Genomic DNA, 21,195 nt, shown 5'->3' on the forward strand with positions numbered 1-21,195 from the left:
ATCAGGTGCCATACCAGTACACATATGTCCCACACGTCTATACCAGGTGCCACACCAGTACACATGTGGCCCACACGTCTATACCAGGTGCCACACCAGTACACATATGTCCCACACGTCTATACCAGGTGCCATACCAGTACACATATGTCCCACACGTCTATACCAGGTGCCACACCAGTACACATATGTCTCACACGTCTATACCAGGTGCCACACCAGTACACATGTGGCCCACACGTCTATACCAGGTGCCATACCAGTACACATATGTCCCACACGTCTATACCAGGTGCCATACCAGTACACATGTGGCCCACACGTCTATACCAGGTGCCACACCAGTACACATATGTCCCACACGTCTATACCAGGTGCCACACCAGTACACATATGTCCCACACGTCTATACCAGGTGCCATACCAGTACACATATGTCCCACACGTCTATACCAGGTGCCACACCAGTACACATGTGGCCCACACGTCTATACCAGGTGCCACACCAGTACACATATGTCTCACACGTCTATACCAGGTGCCACACCAGTACACATGTGGCCCACACGTCTATACCAGGTGCCACACCAGTACACATGTGTCTCACACGTCTATACCAGGTGCCACACCAGTACACATATGTCCCACACGTCTATACCAGGTGCCACACCAGTACACATGTGGCCCACACGTCTATACCAGGTGCCACACCAGTACACATATGTCCCACACGTCTATACCAGGTGCCACACCAGTACACATATGGCCCACACGTCTATACCAGGTGCCACACCAGTACACATATGTCCCACACGTCTATACCAGGTGCCACACCAGTACACATGTGGCCCACACGTCTATACCAGGTGCCACACCAGTACACATATGTCTCACACGTCTATACCAGGTGCCACACCAGTACACATGTGGCCCACACGTCTATACCAGGTGCCACACCAGTACACATATGTCCCACACGTCTATACCAGGTGCCACGCCTGTACACATATGGCCCACACGTCTATACCAGGTGCCACACCAGTACACATGTGGCCCACACGTCTATACCAGGTGCCACACCAGTACACATGTGTCTCACACGTCTATACCAGGTGCCACACCAGTACACATATGTCCCACACGTCTATACCAGGTGCCACACCAGTACACATGTGGCCCACACGTCTATACCAGGTGCCACACCAGTACACATGTGTCTCACACGTCTATACCAGGTGCCACACCAGTACACATATGTCCCACACGTCTATACCAGGTGCCACACCAGTACACATGTGGCCCACACGTCTATACCAGGTGCCACACCAGGACACATGTGGCCCACACGTCTATACCAGGTGCCACACCAGTACACATATGTCTCACACGTCTATACCAGGTGCCACACCAGTACACATGTGGCCCACACGTCTATACCAGGTGCCACGCCTGTACACATATGGCCCACACGTCTATACCAGGTGCCACACCAGTACACATGTGGCTCACACGTCTATACCAGGTGCCACGCCTGTACACATATGGCCCACACGTCTATACCAGGTGCCACACCAGTACACATGTGGCCCACACGTCTATACCAGGTGCCACACCAGTACACATATGTCACACGTCTATACCAGGTGCCACACCAGTACACATATGTCCCACACGTCTATACCAGGTGCCACACCAGTACACATGTGGCCCACACGTCTATACCAGGTGCCACACCAGTACACATATGGCCCACACGTCTATACCAGGTGCCACGCCTGTACACATATGGCCCACACGTCTATACCAGGTGCCACGCCTGTACACATATGGCCCACACGTCTATACCAGGTGCCACACCAGTACACATATGTCCCACACGTCTATACCAGGTGCCACGCCTGTACACATATGGCCCACACGTCTATACCAGGTGCCACACCAGTACACATGTGGCCCACACGTCTATACCAGGTGCCACACCAGTACACATATGTCTCACACGTCTGTACCCGGCGCCACACCAAGACACAAGTGGCTGCCAGGTGTCACACCACACCTGGCACCACCTGCCAAGCAACCATGGCCTGCACTCACACACTAGACCACGTCTCCTACCACACTGCCCCACGTCTGTACCCTACCACACTGCCCCACGTCTGTACCCTACCACACTGCCCCACGTCTGTACCCTACCACACTGCCCCACGTCTGTACCCTACCACACTGCCCCACGTCTGTACCCTACCACACTGCCCCACGTCTGTACCCTACCACACTGCCCCACGTCTGTACCCTACCACACTGCCCCACGTCTGTACCCTACCACACTGCCCCACAAGGACCCTGCCTCACCCACCACCAGTCAGCAGGACTTGGTGGAAACCATCGACTTTAAAGCATCAAGTTTGTTGTGCTGGCCGGGTGGTTCTGGCCGAGTGGGTTCTGGCCGAGTGGGTGCTGGCTGGGTGGGTTGTGGCCTGGTGGGTGCTGGCCGAGTGGGTGCTGGCCGGGTGGGTTGTGGCCGGATGGGTGCTCCTCGAGTGGGTGCTGGCCGCGTGGGTTCTAGCCGAGTGGGTGCTGGCCGGATGGGTTCTGGCCAAGTGGGTTCTGGCCGAGTGGGTGCTGGCCAGATGGGTTGTTGCCGGGTGGGTGCTGGTCGAGTGGGTGCTGGCCGGGTGGGTTCTAGCCGAGTGGGTGCTGGCCGGGTGGGTTCTGGCCGGGTGGGTGCTGGCTGGGTGGGTGCTGGCCGGGTGGGTTGTGGCCGGGTGGGTTCTTGGGGGGTGGGTTCTGGCCGGATGGGTTGTGGCCGGGTGGGTTCTGGCCAAGTGGGTGCTGGCCGGGTGGGTGCTGGCGGGTGGGTGCTGGCCGGGTGGGTTCTGGCCAGATGGGTGCTGGCCGGATGGGTGCTGGCCGGGTGGGTTCTGGCCGGATGGGTGCTGGCCGGGTGGGTTCTGACCGGATGGGTGCTGGCCGGGTGGGTTCTGGTCTCTCAGTCCCAGAGCCAAAGACCCACCCACTCAGCCACGTCCCAGCCCGCTCCTGCTAGGTGCACCCAGCTCGTCACCAGGGCCCGCACCGCCTAGCTAAACACCCTCCCTCCCTCCCTCCCTCCCTCCCGTCTACACTCCAGCAGGACGGCTCAGCCTCCAAGCCTGGGTCAGCAGTGCAGTGATGTAGGGCCAGGCTGCTGTGTTACGTACAGTGGCCCTGGTGGATGATGAAGGGCCAGGCTGCTGTGTTACGTACAGTGGCCCTGGTGGATGATGAAGGGCCAGGCTGCTGTGTTACGTACAGTGGCCCTGGTGGATGATGAAGGGCCAGGCTGCTGTGTTACGTACAGTGGCCCTGGTGGATGATGAAGGGCCAGGCTGTTGTGTTACGTACAGTGGCCCTGGTGGATGATGAAGGGCCAGGCTGCTGTGTTACGTACAGTGGCCCTGGTGGATGAAGGGCCAGGCTGCTGTGTTACGTACAGTGGCCCTGGTGGATGATGAAGGGCCAGGCTGCTGTGTTACGTACAGTGGCCCTGGTGGATGATGAAGGGCCAGGCTGCTGTGTTACGTACAGTGGCCCTGGTGGATGATGTAGGGCCAGGCTGCTGTGTTACGTACAGTGGCCCTGGTGGATGATGTAGGGCCAGGCTGCAGTGTTACGTACAGTGGCCCTGGTGGATGATGTAGGGCAAGGCTGCTGTGTTACGTACAGTGGCCCTGGTGGATGATGAAGGGCCAGGCTGCTGTTTTACGTACAGTGGCCCTGGTGGATGATGTAGGGCCAGGCTGCTGTGTTACGTACAGTGGCCCTGGTGGATGATGAAGGGCCAGGCTGCTGTGTTACGTACAGTGGCCCTGGTGGATGATGAAGGGCCAGGCTGCTGTGTTACGTACAGTGGCCCTGGTGGATGATGTAGGGCCAGGCTGCTGTGTTACGTACAGTGGCCCTGGTGGATGATGTAGGGCCAGGCTGCTGTGTTAGGGAGGTACAGTGGCCCTGGTGGATGATGAAGGGCCAGGCTGCTGTGTTACGTACAGTGGCCCTGGTGGATGATGTAGGGCAAGGCTGCTGTGTTACGTACAGTGGCCCTGGTGGATGATGAAGGGCCAAGCTGCTGTGTTACGTACAGTGGCCCTGGTGGATGATGTAGGGCCAGGCTGCTGTGTTACGTACAGTGGCCCTGGTGGATGATGTAGGGCCAGGCTGCAGTGTTACGTACAGTGGCCCTGGTGGATGATGAAGGGCCAGGCTGTTGTGTTACGTACAGTGGCCCTGGTGGATGATGAAGGGCCAGGCTGCTGTGTTAGGGAGGTAGAGTGGCCCTGGTGGATGATGTAGGGCCAGGCTGCTGTGTTACGTACAGTAGCCATGGCGGATGATGTAGGGCCAGGCTGCTGTGTTAGCGAGGTACAGTGGCCCTGGTGGATGATGAAGGGCCAGGCTGCTGTGTTAGGGAGGTAGAGTGGCCCTGGTGGATGATGTAGGGCCAGGCTGCTGTGTTAGGGAGGTACAGTGGCCCTGGTGGATGATGAAGGGCCAGGCTGCCGTGTTACGTACAGTGGCCCTGGTGGATGATGTAGGGCCAGGCTGCTGTGTTACGTACAGTGGCCATGGCGGATGATGTAGGGCCAGGCTGCTGTGTTAGGGAGGTAGAGTGGCCCTGGTGGATGATGTAGGGCCAGGCTGCTGTGTTAGGGAGGTAGAGTGGCCCTGGTGGATGATGTAGGGCCAGGCTGCTGTGTTAGGGAGGTACAGTGGCCCTGGTGGATGATGTAGGGCCAGGCTGCTGTGTTAGGGAGGTACAGTGGCCCTGGTGGATGATGTAGGGCCAGGCTGCTGTGTTAGGGAGGTACAGTGGCCCTGATGGATGATGTAGGGCCAGGCTGCTGTGTTACGTACAGTGGCCCTGGTGGATGATGAAGGGCCAGGCTGCTGTGTGACGTACAGTGGCCCTGGTGGATGATGTAGGGCCAGGCTGCTGTGTTAGGGAGGTACAGTGGCCCTGGTGGATGATGTAGGGCCAGGCTGCTGTGTTAGGGAGGTACAGTGGCCCTGGTGGATGATGTAGGATGTTATAGAATTATAATAGAGGGAGGGTATGAGTGATGGGCAGGCGGGGCAAGTGTACTACCCTGCTGGTGTGGCAGGGGCTGGTGAGTGTTGGAGTTCCTCCAACGCTTCACTCTCCCCCGCCAGACTACAAACTGCAAAATTATTCCTGCCAACATTGGAATTCATCGAGACGCTCCATTTGGCCCGAGGTCGGAGTTATGGCGGCCGAGGACCACACTGTCATCACCCTCTGTAGGGGCGGAGCTGGGTCATCATGGGGGGGAGCTGGGTCATTATGGGGGGAGCTGGGTCACGGTGGGGGAGCTGGGTCATTATGGGGGAGCTGGGTCATTATTGGGAGCTGGGTCACTATGGGGGAGCTGGGTCACTATGGGGGAGCTGGGTCACTATGGGGAAGCTGGGTCACTATGGGGGAAGCTGGGTCACTGTAGGGGAGCTGGGTCACTATGGGGGAGCTGGGTCACTATGGGGGAGCTGGGTCACTATGGGGGAAGCTGGGTCACTGTAGGGGAGCTGGGTCACTATGGGGGAGCTGGGTCACTATGGGGGAGCTGGGTCACTATGGGGGGAGCTGGGTCACTATGGGGGAGCTGGGTCACTATGGGGGAGCTGGGTCACTATGGGGGAAGCTGGGTCACTGTAGGGGAGCTGGGTCACGGTAGGGGAGCTGGGTCACTGTAGGGGATCTGGGTCACTGTGAGGGAGCTGGGTCACTGTAGGGGAGCTGGGTCACTATGGGGGGAGCTGGGTCATTATGGGGGAGCTGGGTCACTATGGGGGGAGCTGGGTCACTGTTGGGGGAGCTGGGTCACTGTAGGGAAAGTGGGTCACTATGGGGGGAGCTGGGTCACTGTGGGGGGAGCTAGGTCACGGTAGGGGAGGTGGGTCACTATGGGGGGAGCTGGGTCACTGTAGGGGAGCTGGGTTACTCTAGGGGAGCTGGGTCACTGTAGGGGAGCTGGGTCACTATGGGGGAGCTGGGTCACTGTGGGGGGAGCTAGGTCACGGTAGGGGAGGTGGGTCACTATGGGGGGAGCTGGGTCACTGTAGGGGAGCTGGGTTACTGTAGGGGAGCTGGGTCACTGTAGGGGAGCTGGGTCACTATGGGGGGAGCTGGGTCACTGTAGGGGAGCTGGGTCACTGTAGAGGAGCTGGGTCACTGTAGGGGAGCTGGGTCACTATGGGGGGAGCTGGGTCACTGTAGTGGAGCTGGGTCACTGTAGTGGAGCTGGGTCACTGTAGGGGAGCTGGGTCACTGTAGGGGAGCTGGGTCACTGTAGGGGAGCTGGGTCACTGTAGGTGAGCTGGGTCACTGTAGGGGAGCTGTAGTAGGAGTTTATACCACAATCAGGTCAAGACGTTATCCTGCTCTCAACTGTAGCCAACATACATGGTCACTATACCCTCCACCATGTCCACCATACACTCCACCATGTCCACCATACCCTCCACCATGTCCACCATACACTCCACCATGTCCACCATACCCTCCACCATGTCCACCATACACTCCACCATGTCCACCATACCCTCCACCATGTCCACCATACACTCCACCATGTCCACCATACCCTCCACCATGTCCACCATACCCTCCACCATGTCCACCATACACTCCACCATGTCCACCACACCCTCCACCATGTCCACCATACCCTCCACCATGTCCACCATACCCTCCACCATGTCCACCATACACTCCACCATGTCCACCATACCCTCCACCATGTCCACCATACCGTCCACCATGTCCACCATACACTCCACCATGTCCACCATACCCTCCACCATGTCCACCATACACTCCACCATGTCCACCATACCCTCCACCATGTCCACCATACACTCCACCATGTCCACCATACCCTCCACCATGTCCACCATACCCTCCACCATGTCCACCATACACTCCACCATGTCCACCATACCCTCCACCATGTCCACCATATCCTCCACCATGTCCACCATACACTCCACCATGTCCACCATACCCTCCACCATGTCCACCATACCCTCCACTCCACCATACACTCCACCATGTCCACCATACACTCCACCATGTCCACCATATATGACAGGTGTCACATGTAACATATTTAATATAACATATATGACAGGTGTCACATGTAACATATTTAATATATAACATATATGACATGTGTCACATGTAACATATTTAATATAACACATATATGACAGGTGTCACGTGTAACATATTTAATATATAACATATATGACAGGTGTCACATGTAACATATTTAATATATAACATATATGACAGGTGTCACATGTAACATATTTAATATATAACATATATGACAGGTGTCACATGTAACATATTTGATATATAACATATATGACAGGTGTCACATGTAACATATTTAATATATAACATATATGACAGGTGTCACATGTAACATATTTAATATATAACATATATGACAGGTGTCACATGTAACATATTTAATATATAACATATATGACAGGTGTCACATGTAACATATTTAATATATAACATATATGACAGGTGTCTCATGTAACATATTTAATATATAACATATATGACAGGTGTCACATGTAACATATTTAATATATAACATATATGACAGGTGTCACATGTAACATATTTAATATATAACATATATGACAGGTGTCACATGTAACATATTTAATATATAACATATATGACAGGTGTCACATGTAACATATTTAATATATAACATATATGACAGGTGTCACATGTAACATATTTAATATATAACATATATGACAGGTGTCACATGTAACATATTTAATATATAACATATATGACAGGTGTCACATGTAACATATTTAATATATAACATATATGACAGGTGTCACATGTAACATATTTAATATATAACATATATGACAGGTGTCACATGTAACATATTTAATATATAACATATATGACAGGTGTCACATGTAACATATTTAATATATAACATATATGACAGGTGTCACATGTAACATATTTAATATATAACATATATGACAGGTGTCACATGTAACATATTTAATATATAACATATATGACAGGTGTCACATGTAACATATTTAATATATAACATATATATAACGTAAAACATGAGACTCATCACACGAGAAATATTTATGAACATACATAAAGCAGGAGGTGTTGGGCCCAGCGGTCAACTGTATCTGTCTTCCTCACTACACTGCCTTCCTGACTACACTGTCTTCCTCACTACACTGCCTTCCTGACTACACTGTCTTCCTCACTACACTGCCTCCCTCACTACACTGCCTTCATCATTACAGTCTTCATCACTACACTGCCTCCCTCACTACACTATCTTCACACTACACTGCCTTCATCACTCCACTATCTTCATCACTACACTGCCTCCCTTACTACACTGCCTTCCTCACTACACTGCCTTCCTCACTACACTGCCTCCCTCACTACACTGCCTCCCTCACTACACTACCTTCCTCGCTACACTGCCTTCCTTACTACACTGCCTTCATAACTACACTGCCTTCATGACTACACTGCCTTCATCACTACGCTGCCTTCATCACTGCATTATCCTCATCATTACACTGCCTTCATGATTACACTGCCTTCATGACTACACTGCCTTCATCACTACGCTGCCTTCATCACTACGCTGCCTTCATCACTGCATTATCCTCATCATTACACTGCCTTCATGATTACACTGCCTTCATCACTACACTGCCTTCATCACTACATTATCCTCATAATTACACTGCCTTCATGATTACACTGCCTTCATCACTACACTGCCTTCCTTGCTTTAACATTTACCGTATTTCAGAGTTAAGTTAGGGAATATCTTTATTTGTTCGTGGTTTTAGAATGATCAATTTTGGTTATTCTCATATAAGAGAAATTCTCTCTCTCTCTCTCTCTCTCTCTCTCTCTCTCTCTCTCTCTCTCTCTCTCTCTCTCTCTCTCTCTCTCTCTCTCTCTCTCTCTCTCTCTCTCTCTCTCTCTCTCTCATAGTAAACAAACACACCCAAATCTCGTGTGTTCACAAAATTTGATTCTCACCGCGTGCCGGGTCGGAGGACTCACACCTGAGGCATTTAAACTTTAAATGTCTCAGGCGCGACAGTTTAAATGTCTCAGCGCGACGGTTTAAATGTCTCAGGCGCGACAGTTTAAATGTCTCAGACGCGACGGTTTAAATGTCTCAGGCGCGACAGTTTAAATGTCTCAGACGCGACGGTTTAAATGTCTCAGGCGCGACAGTTTAAATGTCTCAGACGCGACAGTTTAAATGTCTCAGGCGCGACAGTTTAAATGTCTCAGGCGCGACAGTTTAAATGTCTCAGGCGCGACAGTTTAAATGTCTCAGGCGCGACAGTTTAAATGTCTCAGCGCGACAGTTTAAATGTCTCAGCGCGACAGTTTAAATGTCTCAGCGCGACAGTTTAAATGTCTCAGGCGCGACAGTTTAAATGTCTCAGGCGCGACAGTTTAAATGTCTCAGGCGCGACAGTTTAAATGTCTCAGGCGCGACAGTTTAAATGTCTCAGGCGCGACAGTTTAAATGTCTCAGGCGCGACAGTTTAAATGTCTCAGGCGCGACAGTTTAAATGTCTCAGGCGCGACAGTTTAAATGTCTCAGGCGCGACAGTTTAAATGTCTCAGGCGCGACAGTTTAAATGTCTCAGGCGCGACAGTTTAAATGTCTCAGGCGCGACAGTTTAAATGTCTCAGGCGCGACAGTTTAAATGTCTCAGGCGCGACAGTTTAAATGTCTCAGGCGCGACAGTTTAAATGTCTCAGGCGCGACAGTTTAAATGTCTCAGGCGCGACAGTTTAAATGTCTCAGGCGCGACAGTTTAAATGTCTCAGGCGCGACAGTTTAAATGTCTCAGGCGCGACAGTTTAAATGTCTCAGGCGCGACAGTTTAAATGTCTCAGGCGCGACAGTTTAAATGTCTCAGGCGCGACAGTTTAAATGTCTCAGGCGCGACAGTTTAAATGTCTCAGGCGCGACAGTTTAAATGTCTCAGGCGCGACAGTTTAAATGTCTCAGGCGCGACAGTTTAAATGTCTCAGGCGCGACAGTTTAAATGTCTCAGGCGCGACAGTTTAAATGTCTCAGGCGCGACAGTTTAAATGTCTCAGGCGCGACAGTTTAAATGTCTCAGGCGCGACAGTTTAAATGTCTCAGGCGCGACAGTTTAAATGTCTCAGGCGCGACAGTTTAAATGTCTCAGGCGCGACAGTTTAAATGTCTCAGGCGCGACAGTTTAAATGTCTCAGGCGCGACAGTTTAAATGTCTCAGGCGCGACAGTTTAAATGTCTCAGGCGCGACAGTTTAAATGTCTCAGGCGCGACAGTTTAAATGTCTCAGGCGCGACAGTTTAAATGTCTCAGCGCGACAGTTTAAATGTCTCAGGCGCGACAGTTTAAATGTCTCAGGCGCGACAGTTTAAATGTCTCAGGCGCGACAGTTTAAATGTCTCAGGCGCGACAGTTTAAATGTCTCAGGCGCGACAGTTTAAATGTCTCAGGCGCGACAGTTTAAATGTCTCAGGCGCGACAGTTTAAATGTCTCAGGCGCGACAGTTTAAATGTCTCAGGCGCGACAGTTTAAATGTCTCAGGCGCGACAGTTTAAATGTCTCAGGCGCGACAGTTTAAATGTCTCAGGCGCGACAGTTTAAATGTCTCAGGCGCGACAGTTTAAATGTCTCAGGCGCGACAGTTTAAATGTCTCAGGCGCGACAGTTTAAATGTCTCAGGCGCGACAGTTTAAATGTCTCAGGCGCGACAGTTTAAATGTCTCAGGCGCGACAGTTTAAATGTCTCAGGCGCGACAGTTTAAATGTCTCAGGCGCGACAGTTTAAATGTCTCAGGCGCGACAGTTTAAATGTCTCAGGCGCGACAGTTTAAATGTCTCAGGCGCGACAGTTTAAATGTCTCAGGCGCGACAGTTTAAATGTCTCAGGCGCGACAGTTTAAATGTCTCAGGCGCGACAGTTTAAATGTCTCAGGCGCGACAGTTTAAATGTCTCAGGCGCGACAGTTTAAATGTCTCAGGCGCGACAGTTTAAATGTCTCAGGCGCGACAGTTTAAATGTCTCAGGCGCGACAGTTTAAATGTCTCAGGCGCGACAGTTTAAATGTCTCAGGCGCGACAGTTTAAATGTCTCAGGCGCGACAGTTTAAATGTCTCAGGCGCGACAGTTTAAATGTCTCAGGCGCGACAGTTTAAATGTCTCAGGCGCGACAGTTTAAATGTCTCAGGCGCGACAGTTTAAATGTCTCAGGCGCGACAGTTTAAATGTCTCAGGCGCGACAGTTTAAATGTCTCAGGCGCGACAGTTTAAATGTCTCAGGCGCGACAGTTTAAATGTCTCAGGCGCGACAGTTTAAATGTCTCAGGCGCGACAGTTTAAATGTCTCAGGCGCGACAGTTTAAATGTCTCAGGCGCGACAGTTTAAATGTCTCAGGCGCGACAGTTTAAATGTCTCAGGCGCGACAGTTTAAATGTCTCAGGCGCGACAGTTTAAATGTCTCAGGCGCGACAGTTTAAATGTCTCAGGCGCGACAGTTTAAATGTCTCAGGCGCGACAGTTTAAATGTCTCAGGCGCGACAGTTTAAATGTCTCAGGCGCGACAGTTTAAATGTCTCAGGCGCGACAGTTTAAATGTCTCAGGCGCGACAGTTTAAATGTCTCAGGCGCGACAGTTTAAATGTCTCAGGCGCGACAGTTTAAATGTCTCAGGCGCGACAGTTTAAATGTCTCAGGCGCGACAGTTTAAATGTCTCAGGCGCGACAGTTTAAATGTCTCAGGCGCGACAGTTTAAATGTCTCAGGCGCGACAGTTTAAATGTCTCAGGCGCGACAGTTTAAATGTCTCAGGCGCGACAGTTTAAATGTCTCAGGCGCGACAGTTTAAATGTCTCAGGCGCGACAGTTTAAATGTCTCAGGCGCGACAGTTTAAATGTCTCAGGCGCGACAGTTTAAATGTCTCAGGCGCGACAGTTTAAATGTCTCAGGCGCGACAGTTTAAATGTCTCAGGCGCGACAGTTTAAATGTCTCAGGCGCGACAGTTTAAATGTCTCAGGCGCGACAGTTTAAATGTCTCAGGCGCGACAGTTTAAATGTCTCAGCGCGACAGTTTAAATGTCTCAGGCGCGACAGTTTAAATGTCTCAGGCGCGACAGTTTAAATGTCTCAGGCGCGACAGTTTAAATGTCTCAGCGCGACAGTTTAAATGTCTCAGGCGCGACAGTTTAAATGTCTCAGGCGCGACAGTTTAAATGTCTCAGGCGCGACAGTTTAAATGTCTCAGGCGCGACAGTTTAAATGTCTCAGGCGCGACAGTTTAAATGTCTCAGGCGCGACAGTTTAAATGTCTCAGGCGCGACAGTTTAAATGTCTCAGCGCGACAGTTTAAATGTCTCAGGCGCGACAGTTTAAATGTCTCAGGCGCGACAGTTTAAATGTCTCAGGCGCGACAGTTTAAATGTCTCAGGCGCGACAGTTTAAATGTCTCAGGCGCGACAGTTTAAATGTCTCAGGCGCGACAGTTTAAATGTCTCAGGCGCGACAGTTTAAATGTCTCAGGCGCGACAGTTTAAATGTCTCAGCGCGACAGTTTAAATGTCTCAGGCGCGACAGTTTAAATGTCTCAGGCGCGACAGTTTAAATGTCTCAGGCGCGACAGTTTAAATGTCTCAGCGCGACAGTTTAAATGTCTCAGGCGCGACAGTTTAAATGTCTCAGGCGCGACAGTTTAAATGTCTCAGGCGCGACAGTTTAAATGTCTCAGGCGCGACAGTTTAAATGTCTCAGGCGCGACAGTTTAAATGTCTCAGCGCGACAGTTTAAATGTCTCAGGCGCGACAGTTTAAATGTCTCAGCGCGACAGTTTAAATGTCTCAGCGCGACAGTTTAAATGTCTCAGCGCGACAGTTTAAATGTCTCAGGCGCGACAGTTTAAATGTCTCAGGCGCGACAGTTTAAATGTCTCAGCGCGACAGTTTAAATGTCTCAGGCGCGACAGTTTAAATGTCTCAGCGCGACAGTTTAAATGTCTCAGCGCGACAGTTTAAATGTCTCAGGCGCGACAGTTTAAATGTCTCAGCGCGACAGTTTAAATGTCTCAGACGCGACGGTTTAAATGTCTCAGCGCGACAGTTTAAATGTCTCAGCGCGACAGTTTAAATGTCTCAGGCGCGACAGTTTAAATGTCTCAGGCGCGACAGTTTAAATGTCTCAGCGCGACAGTTTAAATGTCTCAGGCGCGACAGTTTAAATGTCTCAGCGCGACAGTTTAAATGTCTCAGGCGCGACAGTTTAAATGTCTCAGGCGCGACAGTTTAAATGTCTCAGCGCGACAGTTTAAATGTCTCAGCGCGACAGTTTAAATGTCTCAGGCGCGACAGTTTAAATGTCTCAGGCGCGACAGTTTAAATGTCTCAGGCGCGACAGTTTAAATGTCTCAGGCGCGACAGTTTAAATGTCTCAGCGCGACAGTTTAAATGTCTCAGCGCGACAGTTTAAATGTCTCAGCGCGACAGTTTAAATGTCTCAGCGCGACAGTTTAAATGTCTCAGCGCGACATATATGCCAGCAACTGATGCCAACATCCCTGTACTGGAGCCAGATATATATCTATCATTTATCTGTACTGGAGCCAGGTATATATCATTTATCTGTACTGGAGCCAGGTATATATCTATCATTTATCTGTACTGGAGCCAGGTATATATCTATCATTTATCTGTACTGGAGCCAGGTATATATCTATCATTTATCTGCTCACTGTGTGTGCACATATATTCCCATGACCTTTGTGTTTACACTGACCTTTCCTGTGGTTCTTGTCTCCCTCTCGACCTTTACAAATATCACGACCTTCCACAAATATATTGGCTTCGTCTTTGTCTTTACATGTGACCTTCATTCTTCCTCTGGCGATATGATATATATTTATATCATCCGGAGGTCGTCTTTTATCTTTATTAATCATCTGGATGTCTCTTATCTTTGTTTATCATCTGGAGGTCGTCTTTTATCTTTATTTATCACCTGGAGGTCGTCTCTTATCTTTATTCATCATCTGGAGGTCATCTCTTATCTTTATCACCTGGAGGTCGTCTCTTATCTTTATTTATCACCTGGAGTCATCTCTTATCTTTATTTATCATCAGGAGGTCGTCTTTTATCTATTTATCGTCTGGAGGTCATCTCTTATCTTTATCACCTGGAGGTCGTCTCTTATCTTTATTTATCACCTGGAGGTTATCTCTTATCTTTATTTATCATCCGGAGGTCATCTCTTATCTTTATTCCTCAACTGGAGGTCATTTCTTATCTTTATTTATCATCTGGAGGTCGTCTCTTATCTTTAATAATCACCAGGAGGTCATCTCTTATCTTTATTTATCACCTAGAGGTCGTCTCTTATCTTTATTTATCACCTGGAGGTCGTCTCTTATCTTTATTCATCACCTGAAGGTCATCTCATATCTTTATTTATCACCTGGAGGTCGTCTCTTCTCTTTATTTATCACCTAGAGGTCATCTCTGATCTTTATTTATCACCTGGAGGTCGTCTCTTATCTTCATTTATCACCTGAAGGTCGTCTCTTATCTTTATTTATCACCTGGAGGTCGTCTCTTATCTTTATTCATCACCTGGAGGTCATCTCTTATCTTTATTTATCACCTGGAGGTCTTCTCTATCATTATCGCCTGGAGGTCGCCTCTTTATTTATCACCTGGAGGTCTTCTCTATCATTATCGCCTGGAGGTCGCCTCTTTATTCATCACCTGGAGGTCGTCTCTTATCTTTATTCGTCACCTGGAGGTCGCCTCTTTATTCATCACCTGGAGGTCGTCTCTTATCTTTATTCGTCACCTGGAGGTCGCCTCTTTATTCATCACCTGGAGGTCGTCTCTTATCTTTATTCATCACCTGGAGGTCGTCTCTTATCTTTATTCATCACCTGGAGGTCGTCTCTTATCTTTATTCATCACCTGGAGGTCGTCTCTTATCTTTATTCATCACCTGGAGGTCGTCTCTTATCTTTATTCATCACCTGGAGGTCGTCTCTTATCTTTATTCATCACCTGGAGGTCGTCTCTTATCTTTATTCATCACCTGGAGGTCGTCTCTTATCTTTATTCATCACCTGGAGGTCGTCTCTTATCTTTATTCATCACCTGGAGGTCGTCTCTTATCTTTATTCATCACCTGGAGGTCGTCTCTTATCTTTGCTTGCATCTTGACCACATTCCCTCACACCCGTAGTTTTCCTGACCTGGGTACGTGTGCAGGCCAGCAGCTCCAGTGTCTCCCATGTACGCACCCTCCCTGAACACCCTCCCCCTCACCTGAACACCCTCCCCCTCACCTGAACAACCTCTCCCTCACCTGAACACCCTCTCCCTCACCTGAACACCCTCTCCCTCACCTGAACACCCTCCCCCTCACCTGAACACCCTCACCTGAACACCCTCCCCTCACCTGAACACCCTCCCCCCTCACCTGAACACCCTCTCCCTCACCTGAACACCCTCACCTGAACACCCTCTCCCTCACCTGAGCACTCTCCCCCTCACCTGAACACCCTCCCCCTCACCTGAACACCCTCACCTGAACACCCTCTCCCTCACCTGAGCACTCTCCCCCTCACCTGAACACCCTCCCCCTCACCTGAACACCCTCCCCCTCACCTGAACACCCTCCCCCTCACCTGAACACCCTCTCCCTCACCTGAACACCCTCACCTGAACACCCTCTCCCTCACCTGAACACCCTCCCCCTCACCTGAACACCCTCCCCTCACCTGAACACCCTCTCCCTCACCTGAACACCCTCACCTGAACACCCTCTCCCTCACCTGAACACCCTCCCCCTCCCTGAACACCCTCTCCCTCACCTGAACACCCTCTCCCTCACCTGAACACCCTCCCCTCACCTGAACACCCTCCCCCTCACCTGAACACCCTCTCCCTCACCTGAACACCCTCCCCCTCCCTGAACACCCTCTCCCTCACCTGAACACCCTCCCCCTCCCTGAACACCCTCTCCCACACCTGAACACCCTCCCCCTCACCTGAACACCCTCCCCCTCACCTGAACACCCTCCCCCTCACCTGAACACCCTCTCCCTCACCTGAACACCCTCCCCCTCACCTGAACACCCTCCCCCTCACCTGAACACCCTCTCCCTCACCTGAACACCCTCCCCCTCACCTGAACACCCTCCCCCTCACCTGAACACCCTCTCCCTCACCTGAACACCCTCACCTGAACACCCTCTCCCTCACCTGAACACCCTCCCCCTCCCTGAACACCCTCTCCCTCACCTGAACACCCTCCCCCTCACCTGAACACCCTCCCCCTCACCTGAACACCCTCCCCCTCACCTGAACACCCTCCCCCTCACCTGAACACCCTCCCCCTCACCTGAACACCCTCTCCCCCACCTGAACACCCTCTCCCTCACCTGAACACCCTCTCCCCTCACCTGAACACCCTCCCCCTCACCTGAACACCCTCACCTGAACACCCTCTCCCTCACCTGAACACCCTCCCCCTCACCTGAACACCCTCCCCCTCACCTGAACACCCTCCCCCTCACCTGAACACCCTCTCCCTCACCTGAACACCCTCTCCCTCACCTGAACACCCTCTCCCTCACCTGAACACCCTCCCCCTCACCTGAACACCCTCTCCCTCACCTGAACACCCTCCCCCTCACCTGAACACCCTCTCCCTCACCTGAACACCCTCCCCCTCACCTGAACACCCTCCCCCTCACCTGAACACCCTCCCCCTCACCTGAACACCCTCCCCCTCACCTGAACACCCTCTCCCTCCCTGCCTGCACCCACCCCCTCCCTGCCTGCACCCCCTCCCCGCCACAGAGGGGTGCTGGCCCCCCCAACATTCACGTCATCAATCGTGACAGTTTTCCATATTTACTAGGGCGACCTGCACCCCCCGCCCCCCACCCGTCCTGCACGACTGAGGCCCATCATGTAGTGCTGGCTGACGTCTCATCATATAGTGTTGGCTGACGTCCCATCATGTAGTGCTGGCTGACGTCCCATCATGTAGTGCTGGCTGACGTCCCATCATGTAGTGCTGGCTGACGTCCCATCATGTAGTCCTGGCTGACGTCTCATCATATAGTGTTGGCTGACGTCCCATCATGTAGTGCTGGCTGCCGTCCCATCATGTAGTGCTGGCTGACGTACCATCATGTAGTGCTGGCTGACGTCCCATTATGTAGTGCTGGCTGACGTCCCATCATGTAGTGCTGGCTGACGTCCCATCATGTAGTGCTGGCTGACGTCCCATTATGTAGTGCTGGCTGACGTCTCATCATATAGTGTTGGCTGACGTCCCATCATGTAGTGTTGGCTGACGTCCCATCATGTAGTGCTGGCTGACGTCTCATCATGTAGTGCTGGCTGACGTCCCATCATGTAGTGCTGGCTGCCGTCCCATCATGTAGTGCTGGCTGACGTCCCATCATGTAGAGCTGGCTGACGTCCCATCATGTAGTGCTGGCTGCCGTCCCATCATGTAGTGCTGGCTGACGTACCATCATGTAGTACTGGCTGACGTCCCATCATGTAGTGCTGGCTGACGTCCCATCATGTAGTGCTGGCTGACGTCCCATCATGTAGTGCTGGCTGACGTCCCATCATGTAGTGCTGGCTGACGTCCCATCATGTAGTGCTGGCTGACGTCCCATCATGTAGTGCTGGCTGACGTCCCATCATGTAGTGCTGGCTGACGTCCCATCATGTAGTGCTGGCTGACGTCCCATCATGTAGTGCTGGCTGACGTCCCATCATGTAGTGCTGGCTGACGTCCCATCATGTAGTGCTGGCTGACGTCCCATCATGTAGTGCTGGCTGACGTCCCATCATGTAGTGCTGGCTGACGTCCCATCATGTAGTGCTGGCTGACGTCCCATCATGTAGTGCTGGCTGACGTCCCATCATGTAGTGCTGGCTGACGTCCCATCATGTAGTGCTGGCTGACGTCCCATCATGTAGTGCTGGCTGACGTCCCATCATGTAGTGCTGGCTGACGTCCCATCATGTAGTGCTGGCTGACGTCCCATCATGTAGTGCTGGCTGACGTCCCATCATGTAGTGCTGGCTGACGTCCCATCATGTAGTGCTGGCTGACGTCCCATCATGTAGTGCTGGCTGACGTCCCATCATGTAGTGCTGGCTGACGTCCCATCATGTAGTGCTGGCTGACGTCCCATCATGTAGTGCTGGCTGACGTCCCATCATGTAGTGCTGGCTGACGTCCCATCATGTAGTGCTGGCTGACGTCCCATCATGTAGTGCTGGCTGACGTCCCATCATGTAGTGCTGGCTGACGTCCCATCATGTAGTGCTGGCTGACGTCCCATCATGTAGTGCTGGCTGACGTCCCATCATGTAGTGCTGGCTGACGTCCCATCATGTAGTGCTGGCTGACGTCCCATCATGTAGTGCTGGCTGACGTCCCATCATGTAGTGCTGGCTGACGTCCCATCATGTAGTGCTGGCTGACGTCCCATCATGTAGTGCTGGCTGACGTCCCATCATGTAGTGCTGGCTGACGTCCCATCATGTAGTGCTGGCTGACGTCCCATCATGTAGTGCTGGCTGACGTCCCATCATGTAGTGCTGGCTGACGTCCCATCATGTAGTGCTGGCTGACGTCCCATCATGTAGTGCTGGCTGACGTCCCATCATGTAGTGCTGGCTGACGTCCCATCATGTAGTGCTGGCTGACGTCCCATCATGTAGTGCTGGCTGACGTCCCATCATGTAGTGCTGGCTGACGTCCCATCATGTAGTGCTGGCTGACGTCCCATCATGTAGTGCTGGCTGACGTCCCATCATGTAGTGCTGGCTGACGTCCCATCATGTAGTGCTGGCTGACGTCCCATCATGTAGTGCTGGCTGACGTCCCATCATGTAGTGCTGGCTGACGTCCCATCATGTAGTGCTGGCTGACGTCCCATCATGTAGTGCTGGCTGACGTCCCATCATGTAGTGCTGGCTGACGTCCCATCATGTAGTGCTGGCTGACGTCCCATCATGTAGTGCTGGCTGACGTCCCATCATGTAGTGCTGGCTGACGTCCCATCATGTAGTGCTGGCTGACGTCCCATCATGTAGTGCTGGCTGACGTCCCATCATGTAGTGCTGGCTGACGTCCCATCATGTAGTGCTGGCTGACGTCCCATCATGTAGTGCTGGCTGACGTCCCATCATGTAGTGCTGGCTGACGTCCCATCATGTAGTGCTGGCTGACGTCCCATCATGTAGTGCTGGCTGACGTCCCATCATGTAGTGCTGGCTGACGTCCCATCATGTAGTGCTGGCTGACGTCCCATCATGTAGTGCTGGCTGACGTCCCATCATGTAGTGCTGGCTGACGTCCCATCATGTAGTGCTGGCTGACGTCCCATCATGTAGTGCTGGCTGACGTCCCATCATGTAGTGCTGGCTGACGTCCCATCATGTAGTGCTGGCTGACGTCCCATCATGTAGTGCTGGCTGACGTCCCATCATGTAGTGCTGGCTGACGTCCCATCATGTAGTGCTGGCTGACGTCCCATCATGTAGTGCTGGCTGACGTCCCATCATGTAGTGCTGGCTGACGTCCCATCATGTAGTGCTGGCTGACGTCCCATCATGTAGTGCTGGCTGACGTCCCATCATGTAGTGCTGGCTGACGTCCCATCATGTAGTGCTGGCTGACGTCCCATCATGTAGTGCTGGCTGACGTCCCATCATGTAGTGCTGGCTGACGTCCCATCATGTAGTGCTGGCTGACGTCCCATCATGTAGTGCTGGCTGACGTCCCATCATGTAGTGCTGGCTGACGTCCCATCATGTAGTGCTGGCTGACGTCCCATCATGTAGTGCTGGCTGACGTCCCATCATGTAGTGCTGGCTGACGTCCCATCATGTAGTGCTGGCTGACGTCCCATCATGTAGTGCTGGCTGACGTCCCATCATGTAGTGCTGGCTGACGTCCCATCATGTAGTGCTGGCTGACGTCCCATCATGTAGTGCTGGCTGACGTCCCATCATGTAGTGCTGGCTGACGTCCCATCATGTAGTGCTGGCTGACGTCCCATCATGTAGTGCTGGCTGACGTCCCATCATGTAGTGCTGGCTGACGTCCCATCATGTAGTGCTGGCTGACGTCCCATCATGTAGTGCTGGCTGACGTCCCATCATGTAGTGCTGGCTGACGTCCCATCATGTAGTGCTGGCTGACGTCCCATCATGTAGTGCTGGCTGACGTCCCATCATGTAGTGCTGGCTGACGTCCCATCATGTAGTGCTGGCTGACGTCCCATCATGTAGTGCTGGCTGACGTCCCATCATGTAGTGCTGGCTGACGTCCCATCATGTAGTGCTGGCTGACGTCCCATCATGTAGTGCTGGCTGACGTCCCATCATGTAGTGCTGGCTGACGTCCCATCATGTAGTGCTGGCTGACGTCCCATCATGTAGTGCTGGCTGACGTCCCATCATGTAGTGCTGGCTGACGTCCCATCATGTAGTGCTGGCTGACGTCCCATCATGTAGTGCTGGCTGACGTCCCATCATGTAGTGCTGGCTGACGTCCCATCATGTAGTGCTGGCTGACGTCCCATCATGTAGTGCTGGCTGACGTCCCATCATGTAGTGCTGGCTGACGTCCCATCATGTAGTGCTGGCTGACGTCCCATCATGTAGTGCTGGCTGACGTCCCATCATGTAGTGCTGGCTGACGTCCCATCATGTAGTGCTGGCTGACGTCCCATCATGTAGTGCTGGCTGACGTCCCATCATGTAGTGCTGGCTGACGTCCCATCATGTAGTGCTGGCTGACGTCCCATCATGTAGTGCTGGCTGACGTCCCATCATGTAGTGCTGGCTGACGTCCCATCATGTAGTGCTGGCTGACGTCCCATCATGTAGTGCTGGCTGACGTCCCATCATGTAGTGCTGGCTGACGTCCCATCATGTAGTGCTGGCTGACGTCCCATCATGTAGTGCTGGCTGACGTCCCATCATGTAGTGCTGGCTGACGTCCCATCATGTAGTGCTGGCTGACGTCC

General features: G+C 52.1%; 1 protein-coding gene across 3 annotated transcripts in view; it reads right to left on the minus strand.

Annotated features, from left to right (window-relative positions):
- LOC139765283 (uncharacterized) overlaps positions 1-21,195 on the minus strand; it is an 82,553-nt gene that overhangs the window by 23,361 nt on the left and 37,997 nt on the right. The gene's annotated exons all lie outside the window — the stretch shown is intronic.

The sequence above is a fragment of the Panulirus ornatus genome, chromosome 53 (genome assembly GCF_036320965.1).
Source record: "Panulirus ornatus isolate Po-2019 chromosome 53, ASM3632096v1, whole genome shotgun sequence".
Classification (NCBI taxonomy): Eukaryota; Metazoa; Arthropoda; class Malacostraca; order Decapoda; family Palinuridae; genus Panulirus; species Panulirus ornatus.